This window comes from Gorilla gorilla, chromosome 5, assembly GCF_029281585.2.
Source record: "Gorilla gorilla gorilla isolate KB3781 chromosome 5, NHGRI_mGorGor1-v2.1_pri, whole genome shotgun sequence".
Taxonomy (NCBI): Eukaryota; Metazoa; Chordata; class Mammalia; order Primates; family Hominidae; genus Gorilla; species Gorilla gorilla.
The window spans coordinates 166,764,611-166,782,146 of NC_073229.2; the positions used below are offsets into that span (position 1 = coordinate 166,764,611).

General features: G+C 38.6%; 1 long non-coding RNA gene across 1 annotated transcript; it reads right to left on the bottom strand.

Annotated features, from left to right (window-relative positions):
* Window positions 1-12,565: 12,565 nt before the first annotated feature.
* LOC129534109 (uncharacterized) lies at window positions 12,566-14,652 on the bottom strand. Its single transcript, XR_008680535.1, has 2 exons — window positions 14,389-14,652; window positions 12,566-12,797 (listed from the first exon to the last, which is right to left on the bottom strand). It is a non-coding gene; the product is annotated as an uncharacterized lncRNA (long non-coding RNA).
* Between the last annotated feature and the right edge of the window lie 2,884 nt (window positions 14,653-17,536).

The following is a 17,536-nucleotide window of genomic DNA, read 5'->3' on the forward strand; positions in this document are numbered from 1 at the left end:
CACTGGCAGCCTGCATTTCCCATGAATGACTCTGTGATTTCCCCTGCTGTGGGTTCACGGTAAGGGTGATGGGGACAGGGATGGAGTTGTGACCTTTAACGAGGTAAAGGTCTGGGATAGCTGTTATTAATATGAAAAGGAAAAGACAATCTGAGCACCTTTTCACAGCCCTAACTTACTAACTTACTAGGTTATTTCACCTGTCTTTTCTTAAGACCTGAATGCTAGTTTACCCAGGGGTCTGTGCTTACTTTGTTGTCCTCCTTTTTTTTTTTTTTTTGAGACGGAGTCTCGCTCTGTCGCCCAGGCTGGAGTGCAATGGCGCGATCTCGGCTCACTGCAAGCTCCGCCTCCCAGGTTCACGCCATTCTCCTGCCTCAGCCTCCCGAGTAGCTGGGACTACAGGCGCCCGCCACCACGCCCGGCTAGTTTTTTGTATTTTTAGTAGTGACGGGGTTTCACCGTGTTAGCCAGGATGGTCTCGATCAGCTGACCTCGTGATCCGCCCGCCTCGACCTCCCAAAGTGCTAGGATTACAGGCATGAGCCATCACACCCGGCCTATCCTCCTTTTTATATTAAAAAATCTTCACTTTAACCTTTTCAAATTAAAGTCTGTGCCATTGGATAATAGTTATTGAATAATAACTGTTTTTCATTGGTTTCTATAATGTCTGAGCAGGAGATTAGAAAAGTGAATGAGACTCTGCCTTAACCTTCAGGACACAGGCATGGGAGGCCATTCTGAGCAATAGTTAAGAGCACACGTTCTCACATGAGATGCTGAGGGTGTGAACCTGCACTCTGCCAGTTTTCAGTTATCTAATGTTAGACAAATTAACCTCATCATTCCTGGTATTTATATGTAAAATGGAGATAATTGATAGATTTATAGCATTAGTTTGAAGATTAAATGATATTACACATGTAAATATTGTTCAGTTTAATGTCTAGTACAAGACAAAGTACTACATAAGTTTTAGCCATTATTTTTAGCCCTGGCTCTCAAGACATAACCAGCTTAGGCTATGAGGATGTTAGTCTTGGTGAGTAGAAGTTTCTCAGGGATTTACAAACTTACAAAATTTATAAGAGATAGGACTGTGGTTTAATTTTAACACTAAGTCAAGCTTGTTTAAATTCCAGAAAGGGACATCAAAGTACCAAATCAGGAATCAGTTGAATAATTTTGTCTCTTTTGGCCTAACATAATGATTTATCTCTTGTCCCTTGTCTTTGCTCTTCTGTCTTCACTCTCTCCCTGATAATCTCATTTAATATCAAGAGTCAAGCCATCATCTTGAGAGAATTGAGTCTCAAATATCTTTCCTGAACTCCAGACCCATACTTGCAACATCCTGAAAAATATTTTTGCCTGGATGTTCCCCCAACCTAGGAAACTGTATTTTTCCTTCTTCATCTTAGTGTCTAATCTTCACTTATAAGAAGTATAAATATATTTGTGTTTAAATGGATATAGTGAAGAGAATATGCAAATACATACATGTAAATGAATGAGTAAATGAATAAAACTTGTGAACAGTTTTTCAATTTAGACTAAGATTAGCATATAAAAAGCCTTCAAACTATTTCCCATTCATGAAGTCAAACTAAGTTGAAAAATAACATGCTGACTTCATTCTTCAATTTGGAATAGATGTCTAAAAGTGGGGTTTGGTGAAGAATCTGTCCTGCCACCCAAAGTCAGCAAAAAGGCTTAGGCAGCAAAATAGTGAGATAGAAAGGAGATTGTCAACCTCAGTCACAGGTAGATCACAGACACACACTTGCATAATCATTGCTCTAAGTCCAAGCAATTTCTAAGGGTAGGAAAAAGCTAGACGGTCTATATCAAGTAAACTTGGCTGTGCACTGCAAGCATCAACCTTCTTTATGGAAAGCATGTGAGTTGTGGGTACAAGTGATGGGGATAATGGTAGACCCCACTGACAGTGGACCAGGAACTAAACATATAAATACATCCCCACCCTCTACTCATGGTCTAGACTCCAGTGAAAAAAGATCAGGAAGTAAAAAGTTGGAGAAAGTATGTAAGAAACAGAGCTCCCTCTCATTAGTTTTATTTATTTAACAAAAAACTCCTGAATGCCCTCCAAGTTTCAGGGACTGTTAGATGCTCTGTCAGATAACCTAATCAAACCATGTGATAGGAGTGGTATTTGGTGTCCACACAAGTCTACTGTACTCTGGGGCGAAGTTGCTGCAACATTTCCAAGTCCTTCTGACTCCTTTTGAATACGCACACATACACACATACACATGTGTCTGAAACTACAGTGTGGTGGGATGAAAGGGGCATGACCTTCTGTTCAGGCGACCAATGTCTTGGAGTAGAAGGACACAACTTTCTCTGATCTTTGTCACCAGGAGAACTTCAGTGCCAGCCTCATGAGGCCTCTACAGGCTGGCCTCCACTGAAGAATTCAATAGTAAGCCAGAGACAGATGGAGACTGGAAGATTTTGATTCCTTATCCTGGCCAAGTTTAATATTTCCAAGAACTTGTATCCCCTCAAAAGATATATTAAAGTCCTAATTCCTGTACCTGAGAATGTGACCTTATTTGGAGATAAGGTTTTTACAGAGGTAAACAAGTTAAAACAAGCTCATTAGGTTCGACCCTAACCTTATATGACAGGTGTTCTTATAAAAAGGGGATGTTGGGGGCACAGACACGTGTTCAGGGAGAATGCTATGTGAGGATGAAGGCAGAGATCAGGGTAATGCTTGTTCGTAACAAAGAATGCCAAAGATTGCCAGCAAACCACTAAAAGTAAGGGATAGGCATGGGACAGATACCCCACCCAGCCCTCAGAAGGAACCAACCCTACTGACACCTTGGCCTCAGACTTCCAGCCTCCAGAACTAAGAGAACAAATTTCTGTTGTTTAAGACTGTCACTAAGTTTTTGGTATGTGCTTTATTGTGGCAGCCCTAACAAGCTGATATACAAGGCTAATGCTCCAAACTGTTCTGGAAACTAAATTGTATCCAGGTTCATATGCTACCTCATAGGAGATGTGAATGCCTATCAAAATCTTTTCAAATTTATGTTAATAGCATTGAAAGTGAAAAGAAAAAAGAGCAAATATTGTCTCTTCAGAGTGATTCTCCCAAAATAATGACAATGTGCTCTTTGAAAAGCTCCTCTCTTTGGAAAAGGCATCCTATATCCTAATCATTTGTTTCCAGCTGAGACAAAGAACTGCTGTTTTATTTGAACAGCAGAGAACCACGTTTCAACAATCAAGCCAAAACAGCAGTAATTAACATAAACTGTCTTATGAGTTGCTTGTACACTACCTCATTTTGTCTCATGAGCAGGGCTATGAGATAAATTAATTAAAAACCAGAATAGACCAAAGATGGGCAAGTTTGGGTGTATTAATACTTACTATGAAATTATGATTATGACAACTTAGATAAAGTGAAAACTATTTAAACAAGGCTTCATTGTTTCCTTGTTCTAGGCTAATAATCATCACCACTCAATTCTGGCATCAAACCAGAGCTCAGGGAGGCATTGTGACTTGCAAGTGAAGAGAATGTAGTCTAACCTTTGTTTAGCAGGTATAGCTGCGTAGTTTGCAGGGCTGGTGCAAAATGAAAATGCAGGGTTCATTGGTAAAAAGCAGGAAAAGAGTCATTGAAGGCACTAAAATAATATAAAGTTTCCTTCCTTCTTCATCATGGGGTTTTAAATTATATTTAATGTTGTTTAATGTGGTTCTAAGTAAATTAAAATTAAAATTTTTAATTGGCTGGGTGCAGTAGCTCACACCTGTAATCCTAGCACTTTGGGAGCTCAGGAGTTCAAGATCAGCCTGGGCAACATGGTGAAACCCTGTCTCTACTAAAAATACAAAAATTTTAGCCAGGCATGGCGGTGTGTGCCTGTAGTCCCAGCTACTAGGGAGGCTGAGGCAGGAGAACTGCTTGAACCTGGGAGGCAGAGGTTGCAGTGAGCCAAGATCATGCCACTGCACTAGAGTCTGGGTGACAGAGTGAGACTCCATCTCCAAAAAACCAAACAAAACAGAAGTTAAATTATGAGTGAATTTTACCATTTAGCTTTATATTGTGCTATGAGTTTTAAATGCCAGTGTAAGAGTATTTGATGTGTATGCAGAATCACTAAAATCAAACACCTCATATTTCATAGTTTTTACATGCATATTTATTTTGTTCTTATCAGAACAGTGGAAACACTGCACAGAACAAACTTGAATGTGTTTATTTCAATTCTTGATGCACACACATTCCACAAACTCTCCCTACCTTTGGGGTTACTGATGGCTAAGGAAAGATTGAAAGGAGAAAGAACTATTGGTTGCCCTGTATTTCCCTTTCCTTCCATGTCAGCATGTTCAGCATAAGTGGCTGACTACCGCAAGGGAGTAACACATGTAAAAAAGGACACAATAGGGTTCCTTGGTGGTTTGAGTTTCTTGGAACACCATAGTCTTCTCTCTGTGTTCTAAGCAAGTTCCCCTTGGAATGGAAAGTGTAGCTTTTCTTGAGGCTGTCAGAAGCCCCACACCACCCCCGCCCCTCCCAGTCGCTCAGAATGAACATAACAGGCTCACCTTGCAATCACTTGGAGTCTCCTTGAACTCCATGCGTTGCGGTTACCAGAATTCTGTGCTCAGAACCACCACACGCTCTGTGCACATGAAGTGGCAAGAAACAGCACGAGCTTCATCATTGCATTGCACTTCTACTACAAATCACAAGTTCAAAGATAATTAGGAATTTCTAACAGTGACAGCGGAGCATTAAACCAAGCGTGGGGCCCCGTGTAATTACATAGTTTGTACAACCACAAACACAGCCCTGGGTTCTTGCCTGGATTCTCCCAGTAACTTACTATATCCTGAGCAATCCATTAATCTCTATGGGAGTCATTTTCCATGTCTGTGAAATAAGAAGGAACAAACTCTCATACTACTCAAAAATTCTATAGATCTGCACTTTTCATGCCATTTCTTTCTCATCTTTCCTTATCCATTTTACAGCAGTCTCACCCACTCCTACTCACAAGAATATAAATTCTATAAAGGCAGGGACTTGCTCACCACTTTATCCACAATGAGTAGAACCGGGCTTAGAGTATAGTAGGTCCTCTTTTAAATTTATAATGAATGAAGAAATAATAAACAACACCCTCACCACTGTACTAGCTAATCTTCCCCACTCTCTTTATTCATATAATAAGACCTAGGACCAAACACTTTAAAAGCACAGTACATTGAAACCAAAAATCAGCTGTAGCCTAATGATGTAGTTTTGATGACCTATGCGATTAATACAAATATAGTGCCAACATTTTAAATTTGGGAAATTTCACATTAGATACAACATTCCAGTTATTTTTTTAAACCCTAAAGGCATGGTGCTACTCATCTGAAGTAGAGCTGGGCACACTCTCAAGTTTGTCATAGACTTATTGGGCCTGCTTCTCTCATGAATGTCACCTGGGGTCCCCTCTAAATATTTGAGTTAGAGATCCCTGTTTTAGATCATCTGGAGAGAAATAAGAGAGATGATATTGAGGATTTCAAGTCACCCACAGTGACATGGCTTATTGGCATTTTTTTGTCTACCCTCTCAGGGCCAGCATTCTAACAAGCAAAGCATCACCATGCCTGGGCCTGCCCATGGTATGGGTAAGGTGTGTCTCACACCAAATCCTTTTCCATAGACCCTTGACAGTGTCTCTTTGTAGCCTCAAGTTGTCTAGTTTAAAAGAAAGCCTCTGACACATAAATAATTCATAACAAGGTCCTAATAAATCAATGAGCTAATCCTTCTCCAAAGCAATTTCATTTTAAAGAAACTCTAGCCAGAGAATTGCAATGCTCTACCCATTCATTTAATTTCAGTTGCTGTGATACCTAAGTTCAGGACATAGTTTTGATGAGAAAAGAGAGTTGAAGCACAACTAGAATCATATCAACAAGTTAATATCTATTTTTCTGATTTTTAAAGTTTACAGTGTATATAGAACAGCTCTAAAGTAAGGTCTGTGACTTTCCAAAAGTAGATAATATTATAGTTCTAAGTACTTGTGATTAGGTATAAGTTCATACTAATCAGATATGTATAATTTATAAACACTTGGGGTGATATTTATGACCAGGTACTATTACACTGGAATATGTATATCACAGTATATATGTATGAATTAAAAATTTTCATATATATGTGTCTATGTGTGTATGTGTGTATACACACATGCACACACACACATATATAGAGAAAAGAGATCACATTTATGATAAGCTATTAACTTTTTATAATATGTATTCAATAAACACATATCAGAATCAGAAAGATTATTGTAAATTTAAAAATGATTTCATTTGATAGTGAAAATCTATATATTCTTATAGCGCAAGACCCTGCACTGTTTTCTAATAAGATATTTAAAACCAAACCAAATGCTCAGAACATTTTTTTCCAGCAAGAAAATAAAATTGTTTCATTTGTTTTAGTCCAAAGAACATGTTTTAGCAAGGCCTTTGTCGTGAGGATTTTACCATTGTCCTTGAAACTCACTTCAAAATTTAGTCTTTTTAAAACTGCACAAGTAAAAAAGGAAACTTTCTTTCCCTATAAAATTTAATTTACGTGTAAAATTAATTTGAAATCTAACATAAAGTCAGATTTTTACAAGAATTATTCCAAAACTCATGCCAAGAAACGGGCACTTGCACAATTTCATGCCTCGCACTTAATTTCTTCTTAAGTAAAGCAATTGAAAAATTCATTAATTTTGCCTTAATCATTAGCTTGGAAGTTTTCATTTAATGAGACCATCAATTGAAGCTATTTTATGTATTCTATGGTTGCCTCTGAGGTTAACTCTCTATTACCAGTTTTAACCATGCTATAGTCCGGACAAAATTTTTATTTGCTGACTTGTTCGAATAGTTACAGTTTTCCATACCCTGGGCGTTATAATTATTCTAACTTTCCTCCAAAATCTTGTGATCTTTTGCCCCCAGGGCCAGTAAGGATGCATGTTCAGTGTCACCATTCAGGCTCTGCTTGCCGCTTGGAGTGGAGTTTGGAGAAGGGTGGGGATGCATTTGCCTTTCGTGCCTTCTCCCATCCAATTTACCCTGAAGAGAGCATGCTACTATTTAAGTGGCCAGGGCCCTGAAAAGCCCCTGCTACTGCATATCAGATACATACATCCTGGGTTTAAAACTGTAAACAATAAATGACCTGGGCATTTTTTTTCTGGTTTTTTTTTTCCTACTTTACTGATTTTTCCACTTGTATTTCTCCCTCTTTCCTTATTTTGACTTTTTAGTGTCTTTGTGTGTTTTCTTAACTTTTGAATTGTATGTTTATTGCTTTTATTTTCTTTCTTTTAAAAATGTTAACATGGTTTCTATAAGCTTTTTTTCTAGAAATTCTATAATTTTGATTTGTATATTTCCTTTTACTCAAGATTTATTTTTAAAAGGATTCTTGTCTCCAATCAGGTAGATTTTACTTTTTGTTATTGGTTTCTAGTCACACTGCATATTTATATTGGCAGATGTTACTTGCATAATTTATTATTGATTTATTATTCTTTAATGATTGGGCAAGAGATCCTTTCTGTATTGTGAATTTATTTTCAAATATGTCTCAAACTACTTTTTCTTATTTTCTTGCTGACTCTTTCGGCTCTACCAGGCAGGGAGCAAGAGGGGCACAGTAGTATACAGAACACAGACGTGGACCCCAGTCAGACCTGAGTGTGAATCTCTGCTGGGCTTCCTGGCTGTGTGACTGGGGCAAAGCGATCTTTTAGTTTCAGTTTCCTCAACTGAACAAATGCTAAGATTAAAGGAGATAATGTATGCAAAGGGTTTAAACGGGTACCAGGAAAATGGTTGTTATTCATCATCATCATCATCATCACTATGATTACTCTTGTCTACTTCACTACCAATAAATTACTTACATAAAAATTGCTTTTATAAAATTCCTGGAGAAATTGGAAACAGTTGCCTAGCTAATGTGAATAGAGGATACAAACACACACATACATAGAGAGATATATGCGTGCTATACACAATTTTATTAATCTTTTTATTAATCCTATGAAGTAAGTAAAGTGAGAAATATTCCACCCATTATATAAAGAGACCATGATTAGATAATCTATGACACCACCTTCAATGACTAAGGAACTACTAATTCCAGGGGTTTGACCCAGGCCTTCTAACTAAAACTATATTCTACGTAATCACACATTCCTACTTGATTTAATTTACGTTGCTCGAATGATTCCTGAGTACGCATCAGGTAACTGTGAAGTATTTGTTAAAGCAGGCCATTATCAGTAGTAGTCATAGTACATGTTCATATTTCCAAGGACAAGAATATAGGTTAAGAAATAGCCCAGTCTAATTGGATCTACATTCATGCTCTTAATGTGTAAGGGAAGCATGGGATAAGAGAACATGATGAGTGAAGAACAAGTTTAAGACATTTTTTGTTTGGTTATGTTTTTGACACCAGCAATCTGAAATTCTGAAAAAATCCCATTTGCAACAATGAGACATCTTAGCTGCTTTCCTCACGAAGTCCAGAGAATTGTGGATTTCTTCAAAGCTAGAAGACCTTTGAGACCGAGGTCAGGAAAAGCAAAAGATGTTCCAACGAGTGCTGTCTGGGCAAGCCATTTCAAAATATTAAATGGGTTATTGTCTCTCAAAAAAACACTACTGGGAGCTATATTATTCTATTATATATATAGATGCCTCATTTTATTGATATCTCCCAGGAGTTCTGAAGTGCTTTGTAACTGACTGGTTCCCCAACCCCCACCTCTGGAGAATGACAGAAAAGATAGTGATCCTGACCTTGCACCTAAACTGCTTGCACGGGCATCTTTGATGTACCTACAGCAGACTTGGACACGGGTGCTAATGCTGCCCAGCGCCCCTTCGGTTCTTCTTCAGTCCAGGTGATAGATTATAGAAATAGCAGTTTGACTTTGGATTATAAAGAACACCATTGGGAGGCAGAGGCAGGTGGATTGCCTGAGCTCAGGAGTTGGAGACCAGGCTGGCCAACATGGCGAAGCCCTGTCTCTAATAAATATACAAAAAAATTTAGCCAGTCATGGTGGCGCATGCCTGTAGTCCCAACTACTTGGGAGGCTTAGGCATGAGAATTGCTTGAACCTGAAAGGGTGGAGGTTGCAGTGAGCTGAGATCATGCCACTGCACTCCAGCCTAGGTGACAGAAGGAGGCTCTGTCATAAATAAATAAATAAATAAATAAATAAATAAATAAATAAATAAAACAACGTCCCCATAACATTGTAAAATGTTAGTTTACCAAAGAAAGTATCCATTTCACATTTGATTCCTGGGTATTTTTTAGAAAACGATCCTTTCATAAAAAGGCCTCTGTGTTTGTTTGGTGAGAAAAAACAAACAAATTAAAACCTAAGAGGAAGAGTGTGCACTGGAGTGGGAGATGTTTGCAAGGGAGTGTGCTCACCTTTCACAATGATTATTTAACAAGCATGTATTGAGCCCCTGTTGAATGCTCAAAGATAATAGAAAAGTACTTTCCGTACAAGGAAGACTCCCGTTCAAAGTAGGAGTGAGATTGACAAGTGGTTCCAGATTTTCAGACACATGACCTCCTTTCAGGGCCTTCTCTTTAAATCATCAGTTTTGTTCCACTGCTAGGGAACTCCCCTTTGACATACAAACATTCAGCTACAGCCGTGCCCAGGAACACTATGCAGCCAGGACATTTGTGTCCTGTGAGACCTGTGAGAGGTACCCCAAACCTTGGGGTACCTGTATCTCTTCTGGTCCCTTGACCACTAAAATACACTTCCTCTCTTCTTTGAAAGTGTAATGGTTTTTGCCCCTAAGAGTTGTAAAAATACCAACAGGATTTATTTCATTTTTCATCAATCTCCTGGGATGGTTGGACAGAGAGAAAAATATAGACTAGTAAATTTTCATTGTATGTATGCACAGTTGATCTGAGCATGAAATAGTACTCATTGATATGGTTGAAATATCTGCAGAAATCCACAGATCTGCCTTGCAAAACCATGTATCAGGACACTTTGATGACATATATGCAGGAAAAGATGGTAAAAGCATAAAAATTCTCACAATCCGACTGAGAACCTAGAAAAGAAAATGCACAAGTTGTGCACATTGAAATTTGCTTTTTAAAAAACATAAACATAAAGCTTTAGTCAATGTAGTTTTATATCAATTCATTCAAACTCAGTCTTGTTTAAACTATTGTTATCTACTAATAATTAATTTACAATAAAATTATTGGATTCCTCTTTCAGCCATGATGGAATAACTGATATCAGATTTGCTTTCTTACTGTAAACAACTAGAAAACAGGGCAGAGTACAGAAAAGGATTGTTACCAGATCTTAGAAATGGCAGTACAGGATTACGATCCCTGAGAGAAAATAAACAAATGAGGTGACCCTTGTAATTGCCTCACCTTCCTTCCTTCCAGGCCACAATACTGGGAGAAGGAGCATAGCTCTCTCACTGAGCTGAGGATACAGAGTTTGGAGTTCAGGGAAGATGGAGAGACTGGAATGTGTGGTGCAGGTTGCTAGAGAAGCAAGCTATGCAGATAAAAACATCCCCCAAATCTGCATGGAATCCTCTCTAGTCTTTGCCTGAATAACATGAGCATAGTGTGAGAATCCACAAGACTAGGCAATAAAAAACAACTTCTGAAGAAAAACAACAAAAAGCATGGCGCTCTGTGCAGAATAATTCCCAGAGCTCACACAGGAGTGAGACACCTTTGAGATTCATCCAGCTAGTGTGGAGTATACTCTTGAAACACCCAGAATATTCAGGAGAGACCCAAGACACTCCAGTCTTAATAATAAAGCTAAACTGCTTCTAGAATAAAGGTTGGCCTAAACCCATCCTAACAAGTTTTAAAATAAGCTTTAAAAATATGGAGCTCACATATAAATAACTTACTGCCAAAAGAAAATTTAATACTACTTAAAGAAAAATAAAACCCCAAAGAGACATATTGTATATATATTTATATATTTTAAGTAATATAATATATGCTAGTATAATACATAAATATATTATGCTAATATATATTATATTATTCAGTAATATATATGCTAATATAGTATATAAATGTATATTGTGTTATATATATTTATATATATATATTCTCTCTCTCTCATCATATATATAAATAGAGAGAGAGAAAGAGAGAGAGAGATACTTGCAGCAATGTGATGTTACAATATCCAGCTTCCATTAAAACATCACTGGACATATGGAGAAGCATGAAAAATGTGACCCACAACCATAAAAAAATCAGTCAATAGGCACAGACACAGAAATAATAGAGAGATAAAATTAACAAGGTGTTCAGAAAAGCTATTATAAATATGTTCAATTTTTTTTTAAACATAAGAATGTTATGGAAATTTTAAACGCGAGAACATCTAAGAGAGGAGAAAGATGGAGTTGAAAAAGCAATTTGTAGCCAGGTTATGAACTATGGATGTCAGGTTCGCGCACCTGCACACCCACATGGATTATACACTTGCAGAGTGGAACTGATAGGCAGAGAGGCCCTGGAGCAGCACTGCATTGGTTACCAGGCTGTAGATACCAGACACCTCAGCGTGACCCTCTCAAGACACTTAATCCCACCATGTCTTCCTTCCTGTCTGATAAATAGTTGTAATAATATTACCTAGTTACAGGTTACACTGGTGACTAATTAAGTTACTGCAACCAAAGGGTTGTAGAAGTGTTAGCTGTTATTATGTGTGTATGTGCATGTGTGTGTATACACGCACTGACTTACATGTGACATTATTCTCTGTTTGTTTTTCTCTTACAGGTTCTGTGGGAAGTCATCACTGCCGAGAGTAGAGAATGAAATCAGCAAGTATCTAGCATATACCATATATGTGACTTCCTTCCATCTGAGTCCAGGAAGTCAGTCTGATAACCATCACAGCTTTCCTTCATCCATCCAACTCTAACTGGAACCATATGGATATTATAAAATCTCAACCTTGAACTCCCTTTAATGCAGCCAGGGGCTCAAGTTTATTTAAGTGTTTGATCTCTTGTTTTCCCTATGTATGAGATGGGAGTATTTCTCTGTCAATATTTAAAAGCTGGTACCAAATGACCTTGAGTATGGTTAAGTAGTTTTCTCTATCAGTTCATCTCTTATGGTTTGGCTCTAGTGAAGTTTAAGGAAGTGATTTGATTATAGAAGGATGTGGGATTCTACCAACTGCACATTTCTAATCTTAGTGGAGGCATTTACTTATTTCATTAAGTGTTCACCTGGTGTCTCACCTTCTTGGAAGAGTTTTATCATGTGTACTAGCCAGCGTTCAACCAGAGAAGCAGAACCACTAGGAGATTTATATGCATGAGAATATTGGAAGGGATTTCACAACTGTAAAAGCTGGTTAAGTTTCAAGTGAGATACCAATGCAGGAAGTCCAGAGGGCAGATAGTCAGGAAGATTACTGCTATAGACTGAATGTTTGTGTCCCAACAAAATTTATTTATTAAAATTCTAACCCCCAATGTGATGGTATTAGGAGATGGGGTCTTCAGGAGGTGATTAGTTCATGAGGGTGGAGCCCTCATGAATGCAGTTACTGTCTTCATAAAAGAAATCCTAGAGAGCTCTCTCCCCACTTCCACAGATGTCTCACCAGACACTGAATCTGCCGGCACTTTGATCTTGGACTCCGCAGCCCCAAGAACTGAAAGAAACAAGTTTCTGTTGTTTAGAAGCCTTCCAGTATATGATAGTTTGTTATAGAAGCCCAAATGGCCTAAGGCAGTTACAAAGTGGGGGAGAGCAAAACAAGCTGGAGCTCAAGTGCATGGAGCAGGACACAAAGGCCCAAGGACTGACTGAAACTCCTGTCCACTCTTCTTGCTCTGTCATTGGTAGCATGGGCATCCCGCAGAAGCCAGGGCCCTTCCTCAACAGAGGTAAAGACATATACCTGACCCAGAAATCAGAGAAGGGGGAGAAGCCTCCAGGGAGAGGAAAAGCAGCTGCAGACCCACGTGTTGCTTTAAGCCAACAGAGTCAGTCAACTATTGTTGATTATTTGTGTTGAAAACCAACGTATAAACTGCAGAATCATAAGGCTGCTAGAAATTGCAGAGGTCATTTATTCCAGTCTTCTATCTCCAGAAAGGCTGTGTCCAAAACTTTTCAGACAAAACCCCTGCCATCTCTCTCTTTGTGCAAGGTGTCCTCACATAGGCTTTCAACCACCCTTTGCATTATTTAACAATAGGTTGGACTCTGCTTCTATCTCTATCAATTGTAAAACTGAAATAATTTTGAAAATTTGGACTAGGTATCTATTATTAACTAACATTTCTGGAAAACTTAAGTGAAAATGGAATTTGTGGATTTGTGAGGAAATAGTTGTAATTATCTACCTGGCATTGACAGTGGCTATTTATTCATTTGGTCAGTGGTCAATTTGACTGGCTACTCCAGAGTTTCATGGCTACCCTAGCTCATGGGCCAAGTGGACTGTGCTGAGACCATAACAAGCCCTAAGGCCAAAATAAACAATTTTGAGATCTGAAGTATGATAGTTCATGCCTGTAATCCCAGTGTTTGGGGAGGCTGAGGGGGAGGATTGCTTGAGGCCGGGAGTTTGGAGCCAGCCTGGACAACATAAGAGATCTCATCTCTATAAAATATATAAATTATCTCTATAAAATAATAAAAAATTAGCTGGTCATGGTGGCTGGCATGTGCCTGTAGTCCCAGCTACTGGGAAGGCTGAGCTGGGAGGATGGCTTGAGCCCAGGAGCTCTAGGCTGCAGTGAGCTGTGATAGCACCACTGCACTGTAGCCTGGGTGGCAGAGCGAGATCCTCTGTCAAAAAAAAAAACAACAACAAAAAAGAGGAATACTTTCTGGGAGACTCAGGTGATCACATATTTATCTTGTTAGTAAATATTACTACTTCTAGTAAGATAATTTCCCCTTGTTTCTAATATAAACCTTCAACTTCAACAATTCCCTTTTCTTTATTCAACTTGAATCAGTAACAGAGTGTCCAGCATCTTGCTAATTAGGCCTTTGTATAAATGAAGACATTTTAGCCACACAGTTTTTCTTAAGTAATTCTGATTTCTGTAACCATCCTACTCCTTTATTTTCTAGCCCTTTGGTCATTTCTTCCTTTCATCTCCCAAAATCTTGACAAATTCTCTTCCTATTTCCTAGGCTCTAAAACTATAGAAAAGTTAGATGGAAGACATTGTTTAAATTGGGATTAAAGATGTGCAGAGGACATTTGTGCAGCATAATTTTCTTACTATATTCAATGTGGACATCTTCTAAACAGTATTCTGGATGGGAAGTTCGCAGCCCTTCACTGTTCCCCAGTTCTGCAATTCACTTGATCACTTTGTCTTGATGTAGTCCTCGTGTCATTTTAAAGGCTTTATCTTAATAGCTTAAGCTGCACTTATTATATTTTATATCATATAAACAGTCTGTAAAGAGCCCTTAAAAGGCAAATTGATTTTTTGTTGTTGTTGTTAATCACAACAAGGAAAAGGATGGTTCACCTTCACCTCCTTGAGGTTGTTATGCTTTGTTTGCCAAGCAATCCGGAATAAGAATTATGCAACAGAATTCTAATAGAACACTCTCAACTGTCAATGTCATGTACAGATCATGTCTACCAGTGGCATTACTGAAGGTGAATAGTGAATACTGTCTTCACAGGAATCCTGCATGAGACAGTGATTTGCTTTGCTCTCCTGTAGGTGAATAGTGAATACTGTCTTCACAGGAATCCTGCATGAGACAGTGATTTGCTTTGCTCTCCTGTTACCTCTAGACCATTTAGATCTTCTCAGAAGGAATGTGATGGATATTGTCTTTGTCTGCCCAAGCTGCCATAGTAAAATATCATATACTGGGTGTTTTAAGTTACAGAAATTTATTTCTTACAGTTCTGGAGCCTGAGAAGGCCCAGTCAAGGGGCTAGACAGTTCTGTTTCTCCTGAGGGCCCTCTTCCTGGTGTGTAGATGGCACCTTCTTTCTGTGTCCTTGCTTGGCAGAAGAGAGCATGCTCTGGTGTCTCTTCCTTTTTCATAAGGGCACGAGCCCTATTGGAGTAGGACCCCACCTTCATGATCTCTATTAACCTTTGTCATCTACTCACAGGCTCTATCTCCAAATACAGTCACATTGCGGGTTAGGCCTTCAACATGTGAATTTGGGGGAACACAAAAATTCAGTCCATAACATTCTGCCCCTGACCTCTCAAATTTTAAATTCTTCTTCCATGCAAAATACTTTCATTCTGTTCCAACAATTCCAACCCTAAAAGTCTAAATTCATTCCACCATCAGCTCTAAAGCTTAAAGTTCAAAGTCTCATCTAAACATCTAAATCAGATATAGATGTGAATCACAGTATAATTCATTCTGAGGCAAAATTCCCCTGCAGCTTGTGAACCTGTGAAACCAAATGAGCTATGGGCTTCCAAAATACAATGGTGAGAATAGACATTCCCATTCTCAAAGAGAGAAATTGGGAGAAAGAAAGTGGTGATGTTCTCAAGAAGACCCAAAACCGAGGAGGGCAAATCCATTAGACCTTAAGGTTTGAGAATAATCCTCTTTGGCTTGACATCTGTGATTGTTAATACTGAGTGTCAACTTGATTAGATTGAAGGATACAAAGTATTGATCCTGGGTGTGTCTATGAGGGTGTTGCCAAAGGAGATTAACATATGAGTCAGTGGACTGGGAAAGGCAGACCCACTCTTAATCAGGATGGTCACAGTCTAACCAGCTGCCAGCATGGCTAGATTATAAGCAGCCAGAAAAATGTGAAAAGAGAGACTGGCCTAGCCTCCCAGCCTGCATCTTTCTCCCATGTTGGATGCTTTCTGCCCTAGAACATCAAACTCCAAGTTATTCAGTTTTGGAACTTGGACTGGCTCTCCTTGCTCCTCAGCCTGCAGATGGCCTATGGTGGGACCTTGCGATAGTGTGAATTAATACTTAACAAACTCCCCTTTATATATATATATTATATATAATATATGTTAAATATATATGTATATATAGTATATATAATATATATTAAATATATTATATATATTTAATTATATATATATTAAATTATATACATTATATATAATGTATATATTATATACATTATATATAATTTAATATATAATTAAATATATTATAAATATATATTTAATATATATTATATATATAATATATATATTCCATTAGTTTTGTCCCTCTAGATAACCCTGACTAATACAATGTCCCAACTTCCAGCCTTCCTGGGATGGTAGTGTCATCCCACAGCTTTGCAGAGCCACCCTGTCCCTCCAGCTATCTGGGAGGGACCTGCCCCCACAACTGTCTGAGAGGGCCCCACCCCTGAGGCTCTATGTGAGGGCCACATAGCTCTATGCCAGATTCTCTTTCTCTGAAACCAAGGAGAAAACAGTCTTACCCCCTGGGCCTGTGGCAGGAGTGGCAGTCCTGCCTATCTCTGAATTCACTTCAGGGCCATTCTTCCCTTTTCTTGAAGAACAGTGCATCTTCACAGCCAAATACCTCTGTGGTCCTGCCCTGTAGAATCCAAGCAGCCTTGACAGCCTTCGTTTATTTTGTCCCATCTCCATCCCCTTTCCTTCAAACTGGCAGAGTTTCTGCTCATATACGCCGCAAACTCTTTGTCAAGTGATAGTTCAGCCACACCTTTGATGTTCTCTTTAGAACATGCTTTATCTTTTTTTGCAATATGGATAGACTGAGGATTTTCTCAATATTTAATTTCTGTTATTTTTGGGGTTTTTTGTGAGTTGGTTGGTTTGGGATTTTATTGTTTGTTTGCTTAACAATTCCTTCTTCAATTTCTCTCTCTCTTCTTGTATTTTACTATAAGCAGTCAGGTGATACCAAGCCACTGCTTCAACACTTTGCTTAGAAATCTCTTCAGCTATATAACCAACTTCCTTGCTCTCAAGTTTTACCTTCTGCAAAATGTGAGGACATGCTGTTCAGCCAAGTTTGTTACTTTATAACAAGGATAACTTTTCCTTGAGTTTCCTATAACATGTTCCTCATTTCTATCTGAAACCTCACCAGAATGGCCTCTAATGTACATATTTCTACCAATATTCTGTTCATGATTATATCCCAGCCCAAGGAAGTTGGGTGGGACAGGTTTCCCCTTACTCATGGGAATGTCAGCCTTCTGTCCTGTTCAGGCCCTCAACTAACTGAATGAGACCCACTCAAAATATGGAGGACAATAAGCTTTACTCAGTCTACTGAATCAAATGTTGGTTTCATCCACAAACACCCTCACAGACACATCCAAAATAATGCCTGAACAAATATCAGGGCACCCCATGGCCGTGGCAAGTTGGCACATAAAATTCACCATCACAGGTACCTTCTATTTTACTTCCAAAATTTGTC